The following is an 18,443-nucleotide window of genomic DNA, read 5'->3' on the forward strand; positions in this document are numbered from 1 at the left end:
GTTTGACCTCAAAAAGTTGAGTAAGCCTGCAAGGTAGTGTGATCCTTCATTTACACGTGACTTTTTCTTTTTAGTCTTTGGAAAGTTATAACTTTTGAAATGCTACATCAGATAATTACATGGAAACTATGGGAAGATTAAATAAAGATGCTTGGCTTCATAATTGACAGAAAAAAATGGATTTCATGACTTTTACCCCCATGAGGGAAAGCAGAATCACTGACCATCAGAACCCTCTGATTTGAAGTATGGAGAGATGGAAAAGCCAGCTATGAAAGAGTTAATAAGTCAACCCCTGAGCCAGCTAATTGGAAGGCTTCGACTTCTATGCAGTGTGTTTGCTGATTGGTTGGGAGAAAGCTTGCAGTTCATTTTAAGAGATCTCTTACTCTAGGAGATGTTACCCTCAGGCATTATCTACAGTTTGAAAGCCATCAAGCCTCTCAGAAGTAACTCTATTGCTTTAGAAAGAAAAACACAAAAAGAAAAGATAGGCTTTGAGTTTGGTTTTTTTTTTTTTAATTTGTTTCTATTTGTTTTCATTTGAGAACATACTTGGAGGCAATTAGTGTAGGATTCTGCCTAGGAAATAACTCACTGAGCCTCTCTACAGGATCTAAAGAACCAACCTGAGAAGCTGTGAAATTCTCTCACTTAAGGGAACTGCTTGCTGTTATAGGAGCATAACATTTTCTCAGCACCCTGGTTAAAGATAACGGTGAGTTAAAAGAGCTTGTCCTTGCTTCATCAGTATGAGTGGATGCCCAACAAGACAGCAGTGAGGAGCAGCTCACAGAGAAGTAGCTTTGTGCATTATGTGTTGTCCCTGACAGGACCAAGTCTTTAAATCTTGCAGTTCAAAGTTGTAAATTACTTCAAGACCATGTGTTTCCCCATCCACATGCCTCCCTGTTGGGTTTGTATAAGTGTTCACGGGAGAGTGTGACCTAGGTTTGTTGGTAGAGATTATTAGTGTTGTTTCCTTTATGTTGAATAACTTTGATATTGTTTTATGTTTAAGATCTAATATTGTTATGGTGCCTTGTAAATGGGAAGCATACCAGTGGCAGAATCAGGGGTATATACTGGTGAGTAGTAGGATTGTATTCCTCCCCCAACAAAGTTATTTCTAGGATCCTGGGAGAGTTATAATTGGAGTTGTATAGTGGTGGCCTTTCTCTGGAAATCCCACACCAGTCAACATGACAGAAATTAAGGGGAAGTGAGCCAGCTCAGAGAGTGAGAATAGCCATGCCCACAAGGGTGTTACACAAAAATGAAAGTACCTACCCTCAAGCTGACATACATTCTACTTGTAGGTACAATGTACACACAAGTAATACAAAATGAAGTCGAGAGGAAGAGACTGATAACGACTGGGGACCTCAAAGGCCTCTTGAAGGAAGTAACACTAGAACTGTGTTTTGCAAAAAAGGTGAGGATTCTACAAGGTGGAGGTGTGGAGGTGATGTATTTTTTTTCTTTAATTTAATTTTCTTTTAAATTAATGTTTAATAGCGTAAGTATATAAAATAGCTATTTTTTCAACATTCACTTTTATGAGATTTTGAGTTCTAAATTTTCCCTTCTTACCCATCCCCAAGACAGCATGCAATCTAATATAGGCTATATATGTCCAATCATATTAAACACATTTCCACATTTGTCATGTGGTGAAAGAAGTATCAGAACAAAAGGGAAAAACCACGAGAAAGAAAAAAAAGAGAGAAAATAGTATGCTTCGATCTGCATTCAGATTCCACAGTTATTTCTCTGGATGTGCATAACCATCTTGAGTCTTTTGGAATTATCTTAGATCACTGCATTGCTGAGGAGAGCTAAGTCTATCAAAGTTGCTGTTGCTATGTACAATGTTCTCCTCATTCTTTTTACTTCCCTCGGCATCAGTTTATGTAAATCTTTCCAGGTTTTTCTGAAATCTGTCTGCTCATCATTTCTTATGGAATAATAATATTCCATTACATTCATATACCACAACCTGTTCAGCCATTCCCCAATTGACGGGCATCCCCTCAATTTCCAATTCTTTGTGGAGACAATGTATTCTACCCGTGGTGGGGGGCAGGGAACACTTTGCAAAGATGCAAAGGCAGGAGATAGAATGTCTTGTAAGAGAATAGTACCAGTTTGATTGAAATGGAGAGTTGTATGAAGAGAAGTAATACACTAGAAAGTTAAAGAGGAGGCAGATTTTGAAGGGCTGAGTCTGAGGACATGGTACTTTTCATAGAGGGAACAGGAAATTTTAAAAAAATTTTGAGTAAGGAGTTACATGGTCAGATCTTTGTTTTAGTAATATAAATTTGGCAACTATGTGCAAGCTGAATTGGAGAGGGGAGATCCTGGAAACAAAGAGATCCATTATAAGAGTCTAGAAATTGTCTGCTGAGCTGAAAGAACTGAGTACTCAGAGGATATAAAAAAAAAATGAGCTACTCTGAGCTCATTTTCTTTTGGGCTGCCCTGTTGGTTTCAACTCTCTAGGTATCATAATGTAACTCCCTGAGACGGCAGAGGAGTACAGGGCCTCCCTACCTTGTTAACAGAGCAGTCCCATCAGTGCTCCACACAGAGATTTGTGGAAGTCTCCTCATATTTAATGGATGTCCCACTGCCATATGAGTAAAAAAACCATTATGATCCAATGTACCCTTCTAAACAGATGTAATTCCACATGTCGACAAGGGAAACTGTATCTATCAGAACCATCTATCAGTGCTGTATCCTTTCCATGCTATTGTCAGGTAATATCACTTTGTACAATTTTAAATGGTCTATGAGTGTCTCATTTCATTCCCAAGCTTAAATTGCCAGAATGACGCAAGTCACTGCTAGCCCGCAACATTTAGCATTAGGAAATAAGATTGAACTGTAATAACCTCATGGCTGGCTTTAGGAGTAAAACTGGAAGATGATTCAGAGCATGGCTAGCCTTGGGTAATCAAATGGTTGTTACACGGCAACCTAGTACACCCTGTAGTTATACAATGATAGCTGTATGTGAGAAGTCCTCTCAATGGAACAGAGAGAGGGTCTCCAATGACCTAATAAGATTAATTTTGTTGTTATTGTTTGGTCATGTCTGACTCTTCACAACCCTGTGGACCATACTGTCCATGGGGTTTTCCTGGCAAAGATACTGGAGTGGTTTGCCATATCCTTCTGCAGTGGATTAAGGCAAACAGGAGTCAAGTGACTTACCCAGGGTCACACAGATTGTAAATGTATGAGGCTGGATTTGAACTCAGATGTTCCTGACTCAAGGCCTAGCACTTTATCCACTGAGCCATCCAGCTACCTCCTTGGCAAACAGAGATTAAGTGATTTGTCCAAGGTCATACACTAGTAAGTATCAAAGGCCAGATTTGAATTTAGGTCTTCCTGACTCTAGGCCCAGCACTCTATCTACTGAGCCATCTAGCTGCTATCTTTGTCTCTAAGCAAAGGAAGGTGACATAGAAGATAAAGATAAACATTCCCTGGCTATTGTTAATGGCAAAAAAAAAAAATCTTGTTCACTAGCATAAGGAAAATAAAATGGAAACTGTGCCTGAACATTCCAGAACTCAAGAAAGCTCTTGGTTTTTAAGGCTGTTGCCCTGAAGGCACAGGGGCAACGATGTGTAATAGCACAAGTGAAAGGGTCTATACTAATGGAAGTTAGAGTGATAAGCTATAGGTAGGAAGTATATTCCTCATCCCAGAAGTCTTAATGGAAAATGTGTTGCAATCCACTTGGATGAGTAATACAAAGGAAGAGAATGGGAGTAAGAGTGAGGATGAGAACTGGAAACTTAGCCAAAAAGCAAGGGAACCTTGGGAACACCTCATAAACAGCCCACCAAGGAGTGACTTCCTCTACAGAAGGGTTAGAGTATAGTCAAATTTTCCCCACCAGGGAGCCCAGAAGACTGCAGAAGAAATTTAAACAACAACCTAATGAGTCATTGGAATAATGGTTGGCGAGGATATGGTCAAAGGGGCCATTGCTGAGCTCCTCAAAGTAGAAAAGTTCCTTCAATGTATAGAATATTTACTTCTTCAGAACCAGAGGTCCCAGGTGGGGATCATCCTTGGAGTGTTTTTCAGTTGCTAGGATAAGCAGTTGAACATATTTGGCCCCATAAAGACACGTTCTCATCACAGCTGGTTCCCTGAAGGTCCTCATCAAGGGAGAAGGTGAACTTCCCAAAAGGAACATTTTGGTGAACTGGATCTATGCCCTGTACAGTCCTACCTCTGATCCTCCTATGTCCAAAGTAGTGCGAATAAGTATGTTAATTTAGGATGAGCAACTTCATTTGTTTTGAAGTCTTCATTTTATAACTAAGTAGCTGTTATGTAATCTGTTTTGTTTTGGGTTTTTTTTTGCTGTAATAAGATAAGCACTTGAGTAATTGGTAAACAACAACTAACTATGTATGAGTCTGGTAAACAACTGGTAAAAAACACTTGGTAATGTGGTAGAATAACTAAGGAAACAACTCAAGCTATACAAAAACTGGCAAATAGCAAAACAGGCATACTAAGTGGGTCAATGGACTCCCCAGTCAGTCCAAATACAGAGACAGATTTTTATGTATTAAAAACAATCAAATAAAATAACTAATTAAAAGAAAACAATGAACTAGGATACAAAATTAGGTAATCTGATTTCTAAGTTTGGAAAGATTAGGCACTTTCCAAGTTGGGAGGGTGAGCACGGACAGGTGCAATTCCCTGAAATCAGAAAAAGAGGTGTCTCATTCTCGCCAAGTGTCTGTATTCAATCAAAGGAATATGGAAACAATAACTGATTGCCAGTACAGGGTCAGTTTTGAGATAAGAGATATGGTTTGCTTGAGATGTTTAATTGTGAGAAAACTCATTGCATAAACCTTCAGATCTAACTGGGTTACTGATCAGTATAAGCTAGTTCCTTAGGTAAGAGTCTCTAAGCAGTGGGTAGAGGTAGTCCAGACTCCCAGACACTCAGGGATAGGTTCAAACAATGCAATAAGGCTCACAATTCTCACAATTCCCATAATTGAATAAAGTTTTCTCACAAGAAAAAAATTGGACTAGACCCATAATTGAATAGAAAGGGAACTGAGCCAGATCCAGAATTGAATCACAAGATGGAGTCAGTGTAGTTCACTCAGTTCCCATAGTAATGGCATTAGGAAACTAAAGCTTTGATTGGTAGTTTCCTTTCATTATAAACATAGGTCATCAATCATCAATCAGAACTTAGAAGTAACTTGTAAACACCCTTAGCCAGAACCATAAAATGATACCAGAGGCCCCAGTCATCATTCTCCTTCTGGGTCATGATCAGAACAGACTCCTTCATTCCTCACACTCAGAAATTCAAGCATCCCATGTTCTCTTGAGACCACTGCTAATTGGTGAAGACTTTCCAGAATGCCACCTAGCAGGGAGGCACACAACCTCTGGCTGGGCAGAGAATTAACATTGTCATGAGCACTAGTATAACGTACGCTTACTGGAATCTTTGGGAATCTAGTTAGTGGTTTGTTCCTAGAGGGGTTAATGTTTGTGTCATTGAATAGTCAATAAAGTTTGATTATATTCTTTGATGAGTGTGTCTTGTTAGTGTGCCATCAGCCCTAATAAGCTTGTGTAACAGTAAAACAGTACTGTACATTATACTCTATGAACATCCTGCATAGGCAGTAATCAGAGCCTGCCTTCTTAACAGAGCCCCAGCTGAAAAGTATCCAGCTTTAAATATGTCCCTCCCAAATCACCAGAAGAACATGTATTCTTCAACTGTGAAATTTGAGTCAAAGATCAGGACAGGTCTTTAGCAACATTCCAGGTAAATACAACTGTCCACATAAACAGACACTCTGGCAAAAGAGGCATAGCATCCACCATCTGGCTCTGTTGACTGAAGGTGAGGACATCCTGTCCCATAAGGAACTTTATGGGTGGCTCCTGAAATACTGGACTGAGAAGGAGAATATTGATCACAGTCTATGTGGATGCTAGTAAAACTGTATCAGGAAATCTATGTTGGGACCATAAGGGCCTTTCTGGCCGTTACACCGGAAACTAGGAAGTCTTGAATCAGTCAATAGTCTAGATCTAGACTTGAGGAACTTCTGGGATGAGACCCATTTAAAGCTAAAACTGAGGTTTCCCAAGGCTCATCTCATCCTAAGCACAGTAACAATAGGTAACCAAGGGTCATATGTTTGATTCATGGTTGCTCAGAAAGAGAGTGATTGTAAAATAAAGGGCAAGCAGACACTAGCATCTCGGGTACTATCATACAATAGGACCTCCAGCGGGTCTATAGGGATATGCTAGTTTTTATCCAGGGTTTTAGGAGCAGGACTCAGAGGGAAGAGGCATCTTTTCTTAGGAGGACATGAGCAGAAGATCCTCACATGGTAGTTGTAGTGGCTAATCAGGGTGGGTGTGTTGTAGGAATGGAAGTATAAATTCTTAGGAGTTAGTACTTATACAAGGCTTTACAGCAACTGGTTGTTGTGCTGAGACCACATGGAATCTCTTGGAGTTGCCTGAGTCATCTCATGTATTCTTATCAAATTTGTATATGACACAAAGCTCAGAGGGATAATGAGGTCGGTAGATGACTATCAGTGTCCAAAAGCATCTTGATATACTAGAACGTTGAACTAAATCTAATAAGATTAAATTCAGTTGGTGTAAATATAGATGTTTGTACTTGGGTAAAAAAAAAAGTCAACTTTACAAATATAAGATGGGGGAGGCACAGTTAGATTCTGAAAAAATTTGGAGGCTTTAGTGGTTTACAAAGTCAATATTAGTCAACAGTATGATACAGCAGTCCAAAAAACTAACACCATCTTGGGCTACATTAAGAGAGACATAGCTTCCAGGAATAGGGAAGTAATGGTCTCTCTGTACTCTGTCCAATCAGAATTCATCTGCAGTATTGTATTAATATCTGGGCATTACAGTTTAAGAAGGACATTGATAAGCTGGAGACTGTCCAAAAACAGGTAACAGTCTTGGAAGACCTAAAGTGAACCATCCAACATCCTTCATCTGAAGTTATATTTTATGAGTTGAGCAAGGCAAGGTGGTCTCTTTAACAAAATAGATGGGGTACAGAATGCTTCCACTGTTAAGTAGAAATGGTTTGAGACTTCTGGCCAAGATGGCTTCTTGAACATAGCTATGCCCAGCTCCCACATACCTACTGAAAGAAAAAGCCTAAATTCATACTTCTTCCACGATATAGCTGTTCATGCACACACACACACACACACACACACACACACAAAACCAGTCAGTAGACCATACACAATGAGGAAGGGGATTTCCAAAAAAGCCACCACAGGTGTAAGAAAACAAGTCATCAGCCTTTCAGTGAAACAGAAGACGTGCTGGAAACTAGTGTAGGCTTCAAGGCTTTGTGCCTGAAAGTAGCTGGAGAAGAAAGCTCTTCTGAGAAAACTTCAGGATGGTAAGAAAGCCTTAGGATTGAGAAAAGGGCTAGGACTCTCATAGCTAAAATTCAGAGTTCCCACATCAAAGAAAAAATGTTGCAATTGTACAGAAAGTACCAAGGAACTATAGTCAGGATTACATGAGACTTGGCAGCTTCTGTGTTTCACAAGAGGTAATCTTGGAATGTATTCCAAAAAGCAGAAGATACAGGTTTACAATCAAGAAAAAGGGAAGGGAGTGGAGGGAAGGGAAAGAGAGGATATGCCTTTCAATGGGGGAATGGCTGAATAGATTGAGTATATGAATGTAAATGAATATTATTGTATGTAAAAAATGATCAAAGAAATTATTTCAGGGAATCCTTGTTATGGTGAACTGATGTAGAATGAAGTGAGCATGACTATGAAAATAATTTATACAATAACAACATTATAAAGACAAACAATTTAAAAATACTTAATAACTCTATTCAAAGCAATGATTAGTCTAGTCTCCAGAGGATCTATGATGAAGCACGTTACCCATTTTCCTGACACAGAGGTGATGGGCTCAAGGTGTAAAGATATACATTTTTGTACATGAACACCTTCTATATTAATTTTGCTTAACCATGCTTATGCATCATAAGGTTTTATTTTTCAACTGGAGTTGAGTGGGGAAGAGGAGAGGGTTAGCAATAGGTATTTCAAAAAAGAAGGCCATTGATACATTTTTTAAAGGCAAGGAAGAGACCAAAAGGTTGTTCAGAAGAAAGCACAGACGAATAGAAGTCTTCTGAAAGTAACATTTGGAATTTATTGTATGTTCTTAAAAAAATTAATGGAGATCCATGGTTTCATATAGAATGGTCTTTTGGGGTTCTGCAGTGTAAATAGAAATACTTATTAGTAGTAGTAATGGTGTTTAAGTTCAGAATTTTTAAAACAAAATTTTAATTTTAAAAATTCAATATCATCCTCACCTAGTTCTCTCAGATGTTAATACCCTCACCAACAGATTGTGACTCAGCTAAATAGTGAGACCACCAGTCCTAATCTCAATGCCTTGCCTTCTCTACTAACTCAATGGGCCTCTGTCGGTGAAGACCTGGCTCCTTAGAAATTCCACCTTGCCTGATTCATTGACAGTTCTACCCTCTGGAAGAGGGGCATATGCAACTGGACCTCATTAGTCATTAATCTGATAACAGGCGATGCCCTGAGAGATCCCTGCAATCCTTCTAGTGGACTGTTGAGCTCCTTTATGAAGCATGCTTGAGGAACAGAGTAGTTAAGAGCTTCTGCACTGATTCCTGAGCAGTGGCCATGGGTCTGGTCAAGACAGCCAAAGGCTCTCCCTTTGGGGATCAGGACCAGTTGAGAAATTTTGCCAGTATCTCCCAATGCATAGAGTTTTGAGGACATATTACGTAAGAGACATTATATGTTTTCTGCTGAACTTAATGGCCAGACTGATACCCTTATGATAAAGATAGAGATTAGGAAATGGGTCCATCACCAATCTGCATATGTTGCATGATGCCATATTGACATGGGTACTAGATTATATGAACCTCTTAACTACCAACACAGCAGCTACATCTGCCTAGAAGTGCTCTTTATACCAATTAGAGCACACAACTCTAAAAAAATCAGTATGGCATAATTTCATGTGTATCTTGATCTAAGTCTCACTAGAAAATTGATTATATTGACCACTTCCCCAATCTCAGGGCAAGAAGTTTGCCCTTACAACAAGTTAATACATATTCAGAATGTGGCATTAGGGTATCAGACAAAGCTACCACTGTAGAAGTCACCAGCAAAACTCTCAAAGAACATATCATTCTTTCTTATTCCCATCCCTGCCCTCCTTGCAGCATTACCTCTGATCAGAGCTCCCAATTCAATTCAAAGGAGACCTGAGATTGGGCCCACAACCATCACATCAGATGAGTTTTCTACTTCCCATATAATCCTCAGACATAAAGTATTATCAAATGCTTGCCTGAATTCCTGAAATGAATTTCATCCATCATTCATCTGACAACTAGAGATGGGAGTCCCTCTTCCTAAACCAATGCCCATGATAAATTCTTGCTGCCTAAGAAGGGGAAGGGATCTCAGGTTCAGCAGTTTCTTCAATTCAACCTTCAAGAAAACTTTCTTGATAAGGAGGGACATTTTTAGACAATGTCCTAGTTGCCCTTCTCTGGACCTTCCTTATGCCATCCCCTAAATGAAAATGGCTCAAGTGACTCACAAGTGCCAGGTTTTCTTTGTCCTAGGATTATTCAAACAACTCCTTCCCAGAAAGGGCATGGAGGACTAAGGAGTGATAATATTAGTAGTTGCCTTGATTTCTAATGAGATGGAGGAAGTGAAACTCTCTCTGCATGACTATGGTGAATGTGACTTTACCAGAAAGAAAAGAGATTCTTTAGCTAACTTGATTACGTTCCTAATTCCCTAGCTGAAGGGAAGGGAAAAGTTTTATCCACCCACCAAGTACCTCAGCAGAAGTCTAAAAAAGAGTGAAGATTTGGTATCACCCTGGTATTCCCTGGGTTTTGGCTACTGAATAAGACAAGTTTTTGGTTACAGCACCCCCTGTTTTGTCCCAAAGTAAATCAGTTGAAATCTCATTGCATTCTTGTTGCTTTATTATGGCAACAAGACTAAATCAGAGTAAAGGTCTTAAGAAGGAAGGAATCAGGCCCAATGTTTATACTTGAGAAACAGTTTCCTACTACGGCAAGATAGATTTATTTGATATCCTGTAGCTATGTAGCATCCCAGTGAGGAAGAATCTCATGGACAGTTCTGGTGATGACTGTAGGGACTCATCTCAGAACTTTACCAGTCTTAGTAAAAGCCAGTAACAGTAAATCAAACTTACAAACTCAAAGGTTTGCAAAGCATTTTCCCTTCAACAATTCTGTAAGGGAAACAATGCAAATATTATTATACCCATTTTATAAAACAATAATCTAAGGATCATAAAGGTTCTCCAAAGTCACACATATGTGTTTCATGCCATGTCTTCTGACTCCAAGTCCTATACTAGGCATGGAGAACCTCAAGGCCTCAAGGTCATATGTGGCCTTCTCAGTGCTCAAGTGCAGCCCTTCAACTGAATCAAAAATCCCCTTAATAAAAGGATTTGTTCTATAAAACTTGGACTTAGTCTAAAGGCTGCACCTAAGAACCTCGAAGGCCACATGTGGCCTCAAGGCTGCAGGTTCCCCACCCCTGACTTATACTCTTCCCACTATAGTAAACTTCTTCTGTCTCCAAATGTGCTTCTGGAGTAACTTCCTACCAAAGAAGGTGTACCTTTCCAACTCTGTGGAAACCTCAATGGATTCACTCTGGGCTTGAACCTGAACTAGGTATCTAGAGTGTGAGAATAAGACCAAACAAGTGTTCTTTACCTTCTAATGACTCCTTCACTATTGAACTGCCACTCATATTGCTTCTGTCTTGTTTCTGAACTGTTTCCTTTGGAGCAAATTAAATCAACAAGTAAAATCACAAGAAGACTAGTCAGTAGACTATTGTGACAAACAATTCCCAGTTCTCTTAACTCAATCCTTGGTCTAGAGCGACACATCACAAGTGTTGAAAAAAATATATTAATACTACAATCTATGCTATAGGTAGGTACAAGTCTGACAGAAATTTTTTAAAAATTAATTTATCATGATTTTAAATCCAAGCATTTCTAGCTTAGACAAAGAAATGTCCCAACTGACATAGTCTCCACACCACCCCCAAGCACTTGGACAACTCTCTTCTAAGACAAATTGAGATAGCATTTATCTGAATCTTGAACAAGGAAAGGGTTAAAATATAGTTTGGGGTTTAGCATTCCAAAAAAAAAAAATAGCCACTTAATCTTTAACTAGAACTACTCAATTCCCTTCTTGTCCACTGAGCTGAAAGATTGATTTTTTTCCTCCCTATGATCAATATCTTAATTTCTTGTGAATGGAGAAGAGGGAATCATAGTGCCATCTCTTCAGGGGATAGAGAAGACAATGATCTTAACTAGGCCAGAGATATTTCATTTTCTACCTAAGCCTTTGTCCTTAACCTCATAAAGGAAAAAGTTTGAAAAAGATGTTAGAATGGGGGGAAAAAGAATTTTAATATTTTCAGTTGAACTGAAAAAGTTTTTTAATATGCTCCCACATAAGTAATAGTTTTTCCAGCTCATTCACAGAGATTTGAGAACTCTAAGAGTCAGAGAAGATTTATGGGACAGGTTTCCATTTCTATTGTGGATTTGGCTTGCTACTGAACTAGTACACCACTGAGAATACCTACCTTAATAAAATTTTAAGCTAAGAGGAAGTATCACAGTAATATAATGGAATGATCACAGAACTGGGAGCCAGAAAAAATGGTTCAAGTCCTGGTTCACTTAACTTGATGACCCTGGGCAAGTCATTAACTTCTCTCAACCTTTTTTTCCTCTTGCTAAAATGTGAGTCATAATATTTCTGAGGAAAACACTTTGTCTTACTTAAAATTCTTTATAAATATGAGTTGCATTGCTGTTATTATTGTGACAATTCTACCACTATTCAGTCCTTTTAAATGCTTTATTGAAGTTCTTTTCTTTTTCTACATCACTTTGATTTCCTTATGACTCTGCCTTCCTCCAAGGAACCCATCCTTCATAACAAATTAGTACAGTAAAACAAAACAAATCAACAAATTGAATGGATGAAAACATGTACCTCATTCTGCACCTATTGCTCACCTCCTTTCTACCTAAATGCAGGAAACATGCTTCACTATCAAGTCCTCTGAGGTCATGATTGATGGCTATCATAGTCATTTTGTCAATTGTTCTCTTGGTTCTGCTTACTTTGCCTTGGATCAGTTCATATTAGTCTCTCCAGATTTCCACATGGTTGAATAAGACCTTTACCCCAGACAAAACTGGAAAGAGAGAGAATGCCTGTACCTCAGGCAGGGATATTGAAAGCCACAGCCAATTCTGGCTATGCAGCTAATGGAAAGAGACTATTCTCACCCATATGATAGGGGGCAGAAGACATTCTTCATACATCTCCTACACAGGTGCCTCCATCTCAGGTGAGCTGAGCATGCTCAAAAGTTGGTTACACTTCCATCAATTCCCTATGTATCTTGGGTGTCAAACTTTTATTGGAGATATTTGCTAAAAGTTTTAGTCAATTAACTAGTTCTCATTTCTTTCCAATTTCAATGATTTTGTTCATGCAAAAGCTTTTTAATTTTATGCAACTGAAATCATCCATTTTGTCTGGTTTGATCACCTCTATCCCTTTTTTAGCTAAGAATCCCCTCTCTAGACATGGTTATGTAAGGTAACTTCTACTCTCCATTACTTTTAATGATATACCACCATTAAAATCTCATGAATACAGACACAATAGAGTCTTCTTTTAGTGGAAATCACTGGGTTCCCTTCCCTGGGTTTAAATTTTAATGAATATGTGATATATTTAATATGATGACACCCCTCTTTTATTTTTTTGTATCTCGCTTATACAGGGGATCTGGGGCTATAGCATCCAATATACAGAACCTCTTTGCAAATAAAAGCATGGGTTTTTTTTTTGCACAATTGCCTATTTCCCCCAGCATTTTATAACATTCTTAGTAAATAATTTAAAATTTCATGAGTAACTACATCAACAACTTGAAGCTATTTTCTGCGAAGAAACATACCACCAAGCCCCACTTAAACTAGTTTCAGCTTAAAATTTAGTAGGAAGTTGAAAGTACATTTGACATCATCAGATGTATGTATGGCAGGAAACCTAATTGTTTACAACTCCTTTTAAAGTAGATCTGTTTACTGTCAAACCTCTATAAAAATTTGGCAATGCACCTTGTACTCACAAGTATCGACTTGCACTCTGGAGTAACACTTTGTGAGTGTAATTAGCTTGAGCTTGAAATGACATGACCTTGTTTTTAGTGAAATATATTATAAATTAAGATTAAATGCAAAAAATACACTGAATTAAAAATTATTCAGAAGACAGAAAGAATCTGTATTTGGAGGAGTTCTGTAATGAGAGAATACCTTATTAAGTGAAAAAGGGTATTTCCTGATAGTGTTTTCACTTTAGCAATAAGATAACTTGCCAAGGACTTATGATATGATTCCTAGCAATAAAGTTCATTATAGCTTATATGTGATAAATTACTACAGAAAGACAGACACAATGGCAATATCTCAGAAAAATCACAAAACTTTCTAATAGAAAGGGATCCTAAGATTATCTGATCCAACTCATTTTACAAATGAAGAAACTGAAGAGGTTCAATGACCTCCCAAGGCAAAGACAGGAAGTAGTAGCGGTGAGCCCAGAACCAAGTCTTCTGTGTCTTAATCAGTGCCTTTTTCTATTATCTTACGCTGCCTCTGCCTAAGTGCAATTTCTGAGTAGAATTCTCCCCTTTCACAGAACATGTTTTATTGCCATGGGATGATTTTAACTTATATTTTGAGGTCAGAAGAATTACCCTGAGGGAATTACTAGGAGAATTAGTTTGTTCCCTGAATAAGTTATGTCAGATATGAAATCATCCATTGACAGATAGAATCCTTCTCATGCATAATTCAACTTGGAGTTCAGTAATTGATCACAACTTTCATATGAAAGCTACTGTGACAGGTCCCAGGGGACTGCCCAATTATTGTTGTTTTTTGTATATGCTTTGTATTTACTTATCTATGATAAGTAAGTTTTTAAAACATTATTTTTTTAAAAAATTATTATTATTATTCACTTCTCTAGGATCCTGGGGTGATAGATATAGAGCTGAAAGGGACCTCGGAAGCCATCTATTGTTACTTTCTTATTTTACAGGTGATGAAACTCAATCCCAGAGAGGAGAAATTTGCCCAAGATCAAATAAATAGTTAACATCAGAAGCAGGATTTGAAGCCAAATCCTCTGACTCCAGAGCAGGTGCTCTTTCTCCCAAGAAATATGTAAGCTCCTTGTAAGTTTTTTTTTTTGTCTTTGTAGCTCTAATTCCTAGTGAAGTGCACAAAATATAGTGGGCAATCAGTGTTTGTTAGATTTAATTAAATTCTTGAGGATGGTGTAAAAAGAGTGAGTCTATGACGGTAGTGGGGATAATGGTTAGATTCTAGGATCATTTGAAATGTCATCATGGGGACAGTTTCAAGAAGTAATGACTCACGTACTTCCCACATGAAGTAATTCTACCTATTAGATTTAACTAGGTATATTATCAACATATTTTATTGATTAACTGAAATGTGCAGAACAATGTTAGGTGCTTGGAATATTACACAGAAATATAAAATACATTCTCTTTTCTTAAGAATCTTACTGTCCAGTAGAAGACAATTATATATACATAAAAAGACAAAAAATAAAAATTCCATTGTATCAAATGAGTGGTCTTGGTGCTATAGGTACTGAGTTCAAAAAAGGGAAATATCTTCTTTTTTATTGAACTTGACAAATATCAACATATATTTCCATATACAAAGAGCAGAAAAAGACTATATGTCAAAACATATATCTTAATTATGTTGTTGTTGTCATTGTTGGGTTGTTTTTCAGTCATGTCCAACTTTTCCTGACACTATTTGGGGTTTTCTTGGAAGATACTGGAGTGGTCTGCCATTTCCTCCTCCAGCTCATTTTACAGATGAGGAAACTGAGGCAGAGATTTAAGTGACTTGCCCAGAATCACATAGCCAGTAAGTGTCTGAGGCCAGATCTGAACTCAGGAAGATGAATCTTCCTGACTCCAGGCCCAGCACTTTATCTACTATGCAACGTAGCAGCCCTGCTTCATTATGTACAGCTTTTTTTGTTTGTTTGTTTTTTCTTTTTTTTTTATGTACAGCTTTTAAAAATTAAATTTAATGGGGTAAAATCACCAACACTGCCTTGCTTTTATCTATTTCCCCTTCTGAATGTCCTTCTATTATTTTCTGCATATTTTTAAATGTTTCATTGACACTTTTCTTTCTTTTCCTTTTTTTTTTGTGTTGCAACAATATGACTACACTACAACACCAACTACTATTAGCACTACATCAACTCTCCCCACCACCACCACCACCACCAATGGTGATATCTTTTCAAACTTGATTTTGGAGGCTTCTAGGGAGATAAATTGAAATATTTCCCGTTTGAGCCATGAGACAGGAAGAACAGAAGACAGGATTGAGCAATGCGTCCATTATAGATACCTAATGTTCCCTGTCCTCTATCTCTAACACTTTTTAAGTTACTATTTTAGTATGGATTGAGGGGTCCTAGAGAGATCTCTGAGAAATGCATGTATCAAACCAATATCCTGTTCTTTATCCTTTTTTCTTTTTAAGGGAGCAGACCCCCAACTCATCTGAGTTCAATCTTTTTTCAGTCCAGCAAAGTAAGAAGTTGATTCCACCTTTACAGTTGACACCTTGAGCTACTAGCTTCTTTCCATCCAAATTATCCTAATTGTCCACTGTCTTTTCATTGCTATAACTTTATTCCCCATTAAGAAAATGAAAATTAGGTACTAATCCTTGTTTTTGTGATTAATACTAATGTAAGCAGAGATTTGCAAATAAGTTTTGGTTCTTTTAAAGAGATAAAAGCCCAGCTTCATCATGAGTTGAAGTAATGGAAAAGTAATGAACATTGATCCTGTTTAGAAGTCTCAAAAGAAAGGCAACTGTATATCATATCCCTGGGAAAATGCAAATTTGTCAAAGAAAGCAGAACCTATACTCAGAGAGCCAAAATGCATATACCCGTAGACCTAACATAGATAAGCACTTGATGCAAATTAAAACCCAGATGTACTCATTTTCCATGGAATAATTCTAGTATAAATACATTCAGGTGCTCCTCTCTGGGCAGCTAGGTGACCCAATAGATAGAGTCAAGGCCTGGAGTCAAGAAGACTCATCTTCCTGACCTCAGATCTGACCTCACACACTTCCTAGTTATGTGACCCTAGGCAAGTCACTTAACCCTCTTTGCCTCAGTTTCCTCATCTGTAAATGAGCTGGAGAAGGAAGTGGCAAACCACTCCAGTATCCTTGCCGAGAAAACCCCAAATGAGTTCATGAAGAGTTAGACATAACTAAAAATGGCAACATCACAGATTAAAATTGTGCAGAGAAAATCTTCCAAACTGGGATAGGAAACTATGACGAATGAAATTCTAAAGATACAAATGAAAATAATTCCATTAAATTGGGAAAAGTTGTCTGAAGAGACTGACATGAATTCATAGGAAACTCACCAAGCAATTTAGATTTTAAAAAGCTATGTACATAAGATTTAAGTAAGGGCAGAAAAGAGAGGATTACTAAATGGCCATTATAGAGTCCTGAGAAAATAGTGCCAGAAAAAATTAATGCCATTAGAATTAGAAGGGAAACAGCTAATTAGGGGGAACAAATTTTCTCTGGAACAAGTTTCTCTGATACACTCTGATATCCACAACAGATAGAGAACTTACACAAATGTAGATAAACAAGAGCAATTGTCCAATAGATAAGTTGTCAAAGAATATAAACAGTCAAATTTCAAATTAAGGAATGTAGGATATCAGAAGTCATATGAAAAAGTGTTTCACATCACTAATTATAAAGGAAATCTAAATTAAAGCTACTCTGCAGTTCTACCTCATACCCTTAAAGATTGATAAATATGACAAAAGGTAGAAATTATAATTATTGGAAGGGCTTTGAACTTTGGGGGTACAGGTACATTAATACACTATTGGTGGAACTCTGAATCATCCCAACTATTCTTGAAATTTGTAACTATATCCAAAGGTCAGTAACATGTACATACCCTTCAGTCCTGCAATTTCACTATTATATGTATACCTGCTCCCCCCTCCAAAAAAAATTCAAGATGGAAGGAAAGGACTCACATATACAAAAATATTTATAGTAATACTTTCTGTTATAGAGTGCCTATCAATTGAAGAATGGCTTAATAAATTCAGATATGTAAATGGAATGGAATGGTAATTATGAAGGATTCAGTGAAAGTTGGAAAGACTTTCATAGAATGATGAAGAGTGAAGTGAGTATAACTGGAACTGTTTTCATATTGATTACAATTATGTAAAAAAAAAAAACTTTGAAAGACTTCAGAACATTGATACATGCAGTGACCAATTGTAATTTAAGAAGACTGATAAAGAAGCATGCCTCCTGCCCCTCATCAGAGAGGTGATAGGTTATAAGTAAAAGATGAGACATATATTTTCAGATACAACTGAAAGGTTGATTGTTTTATTTGAATATATTTATCTATTTGGGGAGTATGTGGAAGAGTTAGTGGGTAATGACAAAAATGTTTTTAAAAAAAGCATCAGCAAAATATTTATAATTCACAAAAGAAAAAAGAATACTCAGAAGAGTACAAAAATAAATGACAATTTTTTTCAAGTTTTATGTATACTTTTCAAGTTTTATGTATACTTTTTCAAGTTTTATGTATACTTTTTATATGTTATAACATAACAGAACAGATTCATAAATACTCCATCTTTTTGTTTTTCTTTGTTTATTGAAATGTTTGTGTTTGCTGATTATGGTTAACTTCATAGCAAAGGAAAAAAAAGAAAAGTACTAACTAAAGTGTGGGACAAGTTAAAGTTGGTAATGAAAATAAAGTCATAAAAAGGTGGGAGAGGGAGAGTTGGGGAGGAAGGGAAGCATAGTCATATTGGGAGAAAGAAGAATATTTGAGGTGGATGTGATAACTGACAAGAAAGAAAAGGTAGGATTATTCACTTCTGATTTTGTTTCTTTATAAGGATAGGACATAAATGTGCAGTTTCTGGCATATTCTGAAGTGTATAACTTTTCTGATTTTTCTTCGCTTTGTTACATGGATAAATATCTATTTGCTATTTGTTATTTGTGATGGTTTTTTGTGTGACTAGCATTTGGTGAGAAGAATTCAGACTGGGTGAGTATGAGCTAAGGAC

General features: G+C 37.3%; 1 long non-coding RNA gene across 1 annotated transcript; it reads left to right on the forward strand.

Moving 5' to 3' along the window:
• Nucleotides 1-647: 647 nt before the first annotated feature.
• On the forward strand, nucleotides 648-14,356 carry LOC114034242. The gene is made up of 3 exons (XR_003568075.1): nucleotides 648-718; nucleotides 1,320-1,435; nucleotides 14,321-14,356. It is a non-coding gene; the product is annotated as an uncharacterized LOC114034242 (long non-coding RNA).
• The last annotated feature ends 4,087 nt before the right edge of the window (nucleotides 14,357-18,443 follow it).

The sequence above is a fragment of the Vombatus ursinus genome, unplaced genomic scaffold (assembly GCF_900497805.2).
Source record: "Vombatus ursinus unplaced genomic scaffold, bare-nosed wombat genome assembly UNPS02008685.1, whole genome shotgun sequence".
NCBI classification, from domain to species: Eukaryota; Metazoa; Chordata; class Mammalia; order Diprotodontia; family Vombatidae; genus Vombatus; species Vombatus ursinus.